Here is a 10,082-nt window from a genome sequence, read left to right as displayed (position 1 = left end):
TTGACAGTCGAATAATCGATCGATTAGTGAAGCGAATAATCGATTATTCGGATGATGAATCACTGCATTACCACATTACTTATATGTAGCTATTAGCTTTTAAATTGAGCTTGGAGTTGTTTTATGCACTTGCTCTAACAATGAAGACAACAAAGAAGAAAAACACTCAAGAATTCACTGTTTTAATGAACTTTTTCTAATACAAAAGATTAAAAAACGCAACTCCAGTATATTTTTCCAACCAAGCTCGTGCAAAGTAGCAGCAAAACTAAATCCATTTTCCTTTAATCGAGTAAATAAAAAAAACATCAGTGTAAATGTAAACGTTCATTTGAAACAGTGCAGTCTGTGCTGTGAGCTCTGCTGTCTGTCTAAACTAAATGTAACAATCACAGATCTTTAATGAAAAGTCAGCGGCTCTCTGCGCTCCTGTGAAAGTCCCGCTCTTCTCTGAGAGCAGATATCCACCGCTGCAGACACGCGCTCTGATTCAGCGGACGGGAAAGTGGCGAATGTTTGTGGCGAACTTCTCCATAAACAGTTAAATGTGAACAATTGTGTGTAAACGCTTCATTTCAACGGTAACCCAAGGAGAGCTACGCCCGAAAACCGTTGGCTAGTGGTGCCAAACGTTCGCGGAGAGCAGAAACGTGTTTGGATCTCCTGTGTTCGTCGAATTTGAACACACAGGCGGCCTCGGCGTTAACACGACGACGCAAACGTTACTCCTCTGTTCAGCCTCCATTAACCATCACACAGAGCAGCATTTCGAAACAGAAAGAGCTCCAGCTCAGTTCACAACATGAAACGGGACGGAATTTAACACTGACGTTAGCTAACTAGCTCGCTAGCACAACTACTGCAGCGTCCCAAACCCCACACTTCAGTAGTTCACACACTACACTAATGAGTGCACTTCTACTGCTATATGCGCTATTTTTCCACTGTTTAGTGAGCTAGTATGCGGTTTGGGACGCGGCGGACCTTACCGATATGAATCTTCTTCACAGTGAGCCACTGTGTTTCCTCTTCAGACGCTCCAGCGTGGATGATGAGCTCCCAGCTAAGCTCGGCTTTACAAACAGCACAAATGACAACCTTTTTCTGAGTTTAGCTCCCGCGCTTGTGGGGATTTTGTTTTTGAGGCCGCCATCGTGCTGTTGTTAACTCTCCCGGGAGCGGTAATGTAAAAACATGCCTTGTGAGCGCGAGACAGACGCGTAATGACGTCACCAACGACTCGACTACTAAATTAGTCGCCAACTAATCTGGTCATCGCTTTTAGTCGAATAATCGTTGCACCCCTAGTGTACAGCTGTTCAAAGCTATATTTCCTGGTCATGTACTTTTGAGTTTAGCTCAAAATAAGCTAAAATTGTCACTACCTAAACATTTAATAAAGCTTGGGTAGCGTTATGATTCTTTTGGTAGTTGCAAAATGGAAAGTTCAATAATAAAATAAAACATCATTAAGGCATAGAGCAGGGGTCAGCATCACGTGGCTTCGGAGCCACTTGCAGCTCTTTTTATGGCCCTATTGCGACTCCACAGCAGAATTATATTTTTAGATAAAAAATAAAATAACTCTTCTTTGCAGTAAAATAAAGCTCTACTGATCTAACAGGGGCGGCACAGTGGCGTGGTGGGTAGCGCTGTCGCCTCACAGCGAGGGGGGACTGGGTTCGATTCTCTGTGTGGAGTTTGCATGTTCTCCCCGTGTCTGTGTGGGTTTCTTCCAGGTTCTCCGGTTGCCTCCCAAAGACATGCAGTCAGGCCAATTGGACATGCTACATTGCCCCTGTGTGTGATTGTGTATGTCTGTCTGCCCTGTGATGGACTGGCAACCTGTCCAGGGTGTATCCTGCCTTCCGCCTGATGACCGCTGGGATAGGCTCCAGCACCACCCCCTGCAACCCTGAGAGAGAAGCGGCTCAGAAAATGTGTGTGATCTAACAGAGCTTTAACAGTAAATCATCTTAAATACTGAAATTAATTTTTCTTATTTCAACTAATTTACCACCCTTTAACCCTGAAGATTGGTGCACAGACTGCTGGGCACTACAACAACACAGACAACAATCATGCCTAGCTAGTAGCTAATGAAAAAGCAAAGAGAAAGATTTAAGAGGAACACTGATAATTTGGACACAAACAGACTCATTTGCATTTATAATCACTCCCAACTGGTTCCCTGATACGTTTAATCTGCAACAAGACACTGTCAAATACTAAAAAGTTGCAAAGCTGAAGTCAAATTCTCATTTGCCAGCTTCTTTTTCCTGTTCCACCTAAAATAGTGCAGGAGTTACATTCTGGCACATCATGCACCATTTAAGGTGGAACGGGAAAATTCAAACAAGAAGCTGGCAAATGAAACGTTGACTTCAGCCTCGTAAAAAGTCACACATTAAGAGATATTCTACAAGAACCTTTTCTACTTTTGAGGAAAAGTCTCCTGCCAGAGATACAAGAAAATTGGCTATAGCTGAGCTAAAGCTTAAAGTAGAGCAAAGTAAGTCTGTGTTTTTGTTCATTTTATATTCTTTAGCTTATACTCGTACATTAGGACATTTTAAGACATATTTACAGCCAAGATGGTAAAATGGACATAAAACGTTGTGGCTCCCATGTTGGTTTTGCTTTTGATGAAAGGACAAAAAACGGCTCTTTTTAATATTTTGGTATAGGGTCACTCAAAGGAAAAGGATTTTGGTCCAAATCCTAGTCTGAAATGTGTTTTAAACTGTAATGTTGTGGCTGTAAGTGCTTTTGGCTGATCCCCAAATGAAAAAAAAATTTTCCTCAAAAAAAACAGCAAATGTTAGGCTAAATGTTTGTTTGCTGAGGTGAAAGTTAAAGTCAGTTTAGGTAAAGCACAGCAGCGCTTACTCACACACTGAAGAGCACAGAAACACCCCCCACACACACCAAAACACATTAGTGTGTGTGTTTGTGTGTGTATTGGAGTGGAAGGTGTCCACAGTTACCAAATCACACAAAGCCAGTCATGCACTGCTCACTGCGCTTATACTCATCCAGTGAATCTGGGCATGAAGAACTAAACAAAGTTCTCAATGGGCAGCATCTCAGCGCCCATCCGTCCTCTGATGCAAACATCCCACCACATTAGTCTTTTTCAAGAGTGTCTTTTGTGCTAATATATTGCTGTTGTCTGAAGAAAACCATATATCTTCATTTTTGTCATTTTTAATTTTTTGACAAAATTAGAAAATACATATTGCCCTTTACATTGTATGTAAATTTCATGATGAATAAACTAAAAGAAACAACCCAAAATGACTTGGAAAAATGTCTCGTTTCATTGACCAACATTAAAAGTAAACCTGTAAAGTTACCATTTTGGAGATACAAGGTTTTCCTCTGACAACAGCGATATGCTTTCTGTACTGTAAAGTATTTTTTGCCGAATGCTAATTTATAGTCATGATCATCATTAGCCTTCATGAAGCTATGTGAGCTAAATCCTCACCTCATAGTCTCCTCAGTCTGTAAGCTTCTGAATGATTGGTTGGGGGGGGCAGTGTGTGCTGCATTCTAATCAGCCTCTCCCTCAGGCTTCTCTCTCCAGCTGTGATGTGCCATAGAAGAAGTCTGTTTGCATAAGGCAGACAGTTAAATATCTGTATTATTATTAGACAGCGATCTTATATGCTGTTGAGTGAGAGATATATGAGTTGGTGTTTTGGGCCAGAGGTGTGTTTCACTCTGCGTTTGGTGTCTTCAGAGTGATTGGAGCAGACAAGACAAGCAGAGCCCGCTGTATGTGTGTTTGTGTGCCGTCCCTCTCACAGTGGCCTCCTGTTCCTGCAGACCACTGGCCTGCTTCCAAGTGAAGAACCACAAACAAGCCTACACACAAAAGTGGCCTTTACAGAGATGGAGAATCATGTTAGCAAATCAGACCAGGGTCACATGTTGACTGAATCATGACTTGACTTGGTTTAACCCTTAAATGATTAGATCTGACTCGTCCTTAACTGACCCCGACACACAACTCAGGCTCACTCTTAAGTGACTCGCATTGGACAAACCCTTAACTGATTCACCCTTAACTGACTCATCCTTAACTGACTCAGCTGGAATCACAGTTAACTGATGTGCAACTTGGACTGGACTCGCCCTTAACTGATTCGATCAGACATGTAACTCTAAATTTGGACATGCTTGCTCGACACGGACACGGCTTCATTGAACTTAGAACCTGAGCTCGACTCACCCTTAAGTGATTCATGAGTAGATTGAGACTTTCTCTCAACTGACTTAACTTAAACTTACCCTTACCGGAGTCATGAGTCAAGTTGAGTCAGTTAAGTCACAAATCATGAGTCAAGTAAGAGCAAGTTTAAATTGAGTCAACTCACTGAGTCTCAGTTTAATTATGAATAAGTTAAGGCCGAGTCTGGGCCAAGTTGCGAGTCTGTTAAAGCCATGTCCATGTCAAGTCACAAGTCAGGTAATGGACTCTCTCTTAACTGACTCGACTCAACTCACCCTCAGACTCACCCTTAATTGCCTCAGCTTGGATATGCCCGTAAAGTCGCACTATATAACATTTGGAGATTTGAAGATCTCCCTGGTGGAAATATGTAATTGCACGCAACAATCAGTGGAACATTTTGTGTTTCCAGTCGTAACCCTCATGAGTGGGTGAATCTAATGATTGAGAGTTATTGAAAGAGAATTGAAAAGGAACTTGAGACGTAAACATTGAGTGTGTGTGATGTTAATACGCAAAGATTATGACGTGGTTTGAAAAACTCCAGTGAAATCCATCCCAAGACCTCTAACTTTAAATTATTATCTCAGGCTACACAACTTGTATCAGTGCTATATTAGCAGTGCTACGTTAACAATGCTAAGTCAATAACACTCTTCTCTCAGTTTTACCAAAAAAAAAAAAAATGCACACCGTATTGCTTAAAGTACCTCACACACATCCTTATTTGACTCAATATGGCCTTAAGGGAGCCACATCTTGATTCTGACTTGCTCTTAACTGACTAGACAAGGACACGTCCTTAACTCAACTTGGACATTCTCTTAACTGACTCATAACTTAGCATGGCCCTTAACTGACTCTCACTTAACTGGCTCAATTGGACATGCAAACTGTACTCATCCTTAACTGATTCGTGAATTGACATGTATTTGCTCTTACGTGACTCAATTCAAACTCACTCTTAACTGACTCATGATTCAGATTCACCCTAACTGACTTGGCTCTGACTCACCTTTAACTGACTCAACTTAGACATGCTTGTGACTTGACTCACGCTCGTCCTTACCTGACTCAACATGGTCAGGGTCTTAATGGACTCTAAGCCCAACCCAGACTCGCTCCTCATTAACTCGATCAGACATGCCCTTAATTGACTCGACCGGACTTACTCTTAACTGACTTGCCACTTGACTCAATTCAGACTCACTTTAATAATTAATATATATTTTTTGCAAAATACATATGTAATAGAAGCCAGTCGGCCAGTGCATCTATGTATTATGAGTCAACAGCTTTCCTCTTCAAATTTTTGTAATGCAAACAGCTTTAGTATCTGTGGTATGAGGTATTGGACCACATGCCACAGATAAACAGGTACAGATTAGACTAAAAATCTTTTATCTAAAGAAACTAAAGGAGTTTTCTGAAGATGTTCATGCTTTCACTTCCCTAAAGTTATGTGGTCCCCATAGCTCTCAATATGTGATCACACAGAAAAGTATCCTTACAAGTTTTCTTATTTAGAACATTCCTATCTTTACAGGATTTCCATTGACTTCTGTAATACTGAACTTAAATACTATGCCAGTGTCTAAGTGCTAGCCCATCGCTTACCTCAGCAGCCAATAGCTCTTTTATTTTTACTAATAGATGCTCCTCAAAAACATCTGAGGACATTTGGTCCCCAAAAAAAGGGTACATACATGTCTGCACACACACACACCTGAGGCCCAAAATTCCTTTGCAGCTCCAGTGCCTGCAAGATGCATCAGGCTCATCTGTGATAATATCAGGAAAATAAGGGCGCCTTCAGGCCACAAGTGTTTCCCTCAATACGTATGGCCATCTCAGCGAACGGCAACTTGAGCAATTATTGCTACAGCTCCAGAGGGACTTTCAAGGTATTAGTCATAAGCACTTGCTGTGTGTGTGTGTGTGTGTGTGTGTGTGTGTGTGTGTGAGACAGTGTGTCCTCGCGTCTCCTCTAAGCTCGTACAGGAGAGGAGAGCAAGACAAAACAGGAGCGACTGGAACGGACAGCACGGCACAGGCTGTGAACAGGAGGACCGTTTTTCCCCCTTCATGTTCTCACACTGCTCTTTCATGCTGTTTGGTTCGAAGGAATAAAATGAGGACAGGAGGGAATGTTTGTGACTCAAATGACACCACAGGCTTGTAGATCTTCAAAAGCAAATGCAATTGGTTTTATGCAATTTTGACAGAATTAAATCATTGAGATGTAAACAAAGTCATTGAGAGTGGTTTGTGAAATGTAGAGTATTGTAGAGAAATTACAGAGTTGCTGATAGGAACCAGGGGTTGCGATAGCTGCAACACAAATATAGCCGTTCTATTTACTACCCAGTACCAACAGTGAACCTATACTTCTTCTTCTTCTTTAGGCTGCTCCCTTTAGGGACAGCGGATCATCTGCCTCCATCTTGCCCTATCCATTGCCTCCTCTACTTTCACACCAACCATCTCCATGTCCACCTTCACTACATCCATAAACCTTCTCTGAGGTCTACCTCTTCTCCTTCTACCCAGCAGCTCCATCTCCAACATTTTTTGCCCAATATATCCACTATTCCTCCTCAACACATGTCCAAACCATCTCAACCTGGCCACTCTGGCTTTATCTCCAAACTGCTCCACCTTCACTGTCCCTCTGATCTGCTCATTTCTAATCTTGTCCAGCCTGGTCACTCCCAACGAAAATCTCAGCATCTTCATCTCCACCACCTCCAGCTCAGCCTCCTGTCTTTTAGACAGAGCCACAGTCTCCAAACCATACATCATAGCAGGACGCACTACTGTCTTGTAAACCTTTCCTTTCACTCTTGCTGCTATCCTTCTGTCACACATCAGCCCTGACACCCGTCTCCACCCACTCTATCCTGCCTGCACCCTCTTCCTCACCTCTTTTTTGCACTGTCCTTTGCTCTGGATGGTTGACCCAAGATATTTGAAGTCATCCACCTTTACGACCTCTACTCATTGCATCTTCACCTTTCCACCTGCCTCCCTCTCATTCACACACATGTATTCTGTCTTATCTCTACTGACCTTCATTCCTCTCCTCTCCAGTGAAACCCCCACCTCTCCAGACTCTCTTCCACCTGCTCTTTACTCTCACCACAGATTACAATGTCATCTGCAAACATCATGGTCCATGGAGCCTCCTGCCTGACCTCATCTGTCAACCTGTCCATCACCATTGCAAATAAGAAGGGGCTCAAAGCTGATCCCTGATGTAACCCTACCTTCACCTTAAAACCATTTGTCACTCCAACTGCACACCTCACCACTGTCTCACTATCCTCATACATGTCCTGCACCACCCTAACATACTTTTCAGCTACACCTGACTTCCTCATACAGTACCACAGTTCCTCTCTTGGCACCCTATCATATGCCTTCTCTAGATCCACAAAGACACAATGTAGCTCCTTCTGACCTTCTCTGTACTTCTCTACCAACACTCTCAACGCAAAAATTGCATCTGTGGTACTCTTTCTGGGCATGAAACCAAACTGCTGCTCACTGATCTGAACCTCTCGCCTTAGCCTTGCTTCAACAACTCTTTCCCATACCTTTATGGTGTGGCTCATCAACTTTACACCTCTGTAGTTACTGCAGCTCTGCACATCACCCTTGTTCTTAAAAATGGAGACCAATACACTGCTTCTCCACTCATCAGGCATCCTCTCACTCTCCAGGATTTTGTTAAACAACCTGGTTAAAAAGTCCACTGCCTTCTCTCCTAAACATCTCCATACGATACAAGTCCTTTACTCCTTCATTACTGTCCAGCCTCTCATACAGCTCATCATAGGCCTGAGCCTTTGCCTTTGCCACCATTCTTTTTGCTATGCAGCTAGCCTCACAGTACTCCTGCCTACTTCCTTCATCTCTCTGGTTATCCCACTTTTTCTTAGCTGCCTTCTTCTTCTGAATACTCTCCTGGACTTCCTCATTCCACCACCAACTTTCCTTGTCTTCTTTCCTCTGACCAGAAGAAACACCCAACACATTTTTGCCAGTTTCTCTCACCACCTTAGCTGTAGTTTCCCAGTCCTCAGGCAGCTCCTCACTGCCCCCAAGGGCCTGTTGCAATTTTTCTCTGAACTGCCTGCAACCATCCTTCTCCTTCAGCTTCCACCAGCTAATATTTGGCTCTGTCTTCACTCTCTTCCTCTTCTTTGTTTCTAATCTCATTCTACAGACAACCACCCTATGCTGCCTTGCTACACTTTCCTCTGGTACCACTTTACAATCTCCAATCTCCTTTAGGTGGCATCTCCTGCTAAGGATATAATCCACCTGTGTGCACCTCCCTCCACTCTTGTATGTCACCCTGTGTTCTTCCCTCTTCTGAAAATACGTGTTCACCACAGCCATTTCCATTCTCTTTGCATAATCTACAACCATCTGACCTTCCACATTTCTGTCTTTCACACCATACACACCCAGCACCTCTTCATCCCCTCTGTTTCCTTCACCAACATGTCCATTGAAGTCTGCACCAATCACTAATCTCTCCTCTCTAGGGACACCATCTACCACTTCATCCATCTTACTCCAGAATTCCTCTTTCTCCTCTAACTGACAACCAACCTGTGGTGCATATGAACTGACCACATTCAAAATCACACCATCAACCTCCAACTTCAGGCTCATGATCCCGTCCAACACTCTCTTTACATCCAGAACACTTTTTACAAGCTGTTTCTTTTAGGATTATTCCTACTCCATTTCTCTTCCTCTCTACACCATGATAGAACAGTTTGAATCCAGCTCCAATGTTCCTGGCCTTGCTTCCTTTCCATCTGGTCTCCTGGACACACAGAATATCTACCTTCCTTCTCTCCATCATGTCTGCAAGCTCTCTGCCTTTATCAGTCATTGTCCCTATGTTCAGAGTCCCTACTCTAACCTCCACACTCCTGCCTTTCCTTCTCTCTCGCTGCCTTCTAACCCGCCTTCTTCCTCTCCTCTTTGATGGTCTTCGACCAACAGTAGTCCAATTTCCACCGGCACCCTGCTGGTCAACAGCACCGGAGGCGGTCGTTGTTAACCCGGGCCTCGACCGATCCGGTATGGCAATCATATTCGTGATCCGCATGATAGTTTTGGCACAAGTTTTACGCCGGATGCCCTTCCTGACGCAACCCTCATCATTTATCCGGGCTCGAGACTGGCACCAGAAGTACACAAAGTACACCCCTAATGGCTGGTTTAGTGAACCTATACCTGTTTTGTGTATTATGTTAATAATGATAAAATAGTGGTACATCTGAAAAAACGTAACATTTGCATACAGCTATATTTGTGTAGTTTTATATACCAAAAATAATCGCATTTAAATTTTTTTCATGATCATTTTCAATCTTTATCCCTTACAATTATACATGCTGTTTTCATTACAGTGCCTTTAAGGCTGGTGAGTGTAAATGAGATCTGTTCTGATTGGCTACCCTACATTGTGCCTTATTCAAAAAGTTGTCCAGGCAGAAACACTCCTTATAACTTCAGCTTGAATGAGCGGGGCTAAACTGGATATATGGACATGTATAAATGTGTTGCAACGTCACAAAAAACAATGAATTCAAAACAGGCTGATTTTGCAGATTAGTTTTCATATATGGACTCCATGGATCAGGGAGTAAATGGTATATCTCTAAACTTTAATGTTTACATACCATAACAAAAGAGAAATTCTGTTTTTCATATGTTGGCAGCTTGACTATTTTTGAGCCAAAAAAAATTCAGGGGAAAATTGTGTGAAATCAACAAACCGTTACTGAGTCTTTTACTTGACAAAAGTGCTGGAGGACATCTG

This window comes from Pygocentrus nattereri, chromosome 30 (genome assembly GCF_015220715.1).
Source record: "Pygocentrus nattereri isolate fPygNat1 chromosome 30, fPygNat1.pri, whole genome shotgun sequence".
In the NCBI taxonomy this organism is placed as follows: domain Eukaryota; kingdom Metazoa; phylum Chordata; class Actinopteri; order Characiformes; family Serrasalmidae; genus Pygocentrus; species Pygocentrus nattereri.
This window is presented reverse-complemented; position numbering follows the sequence as displayed.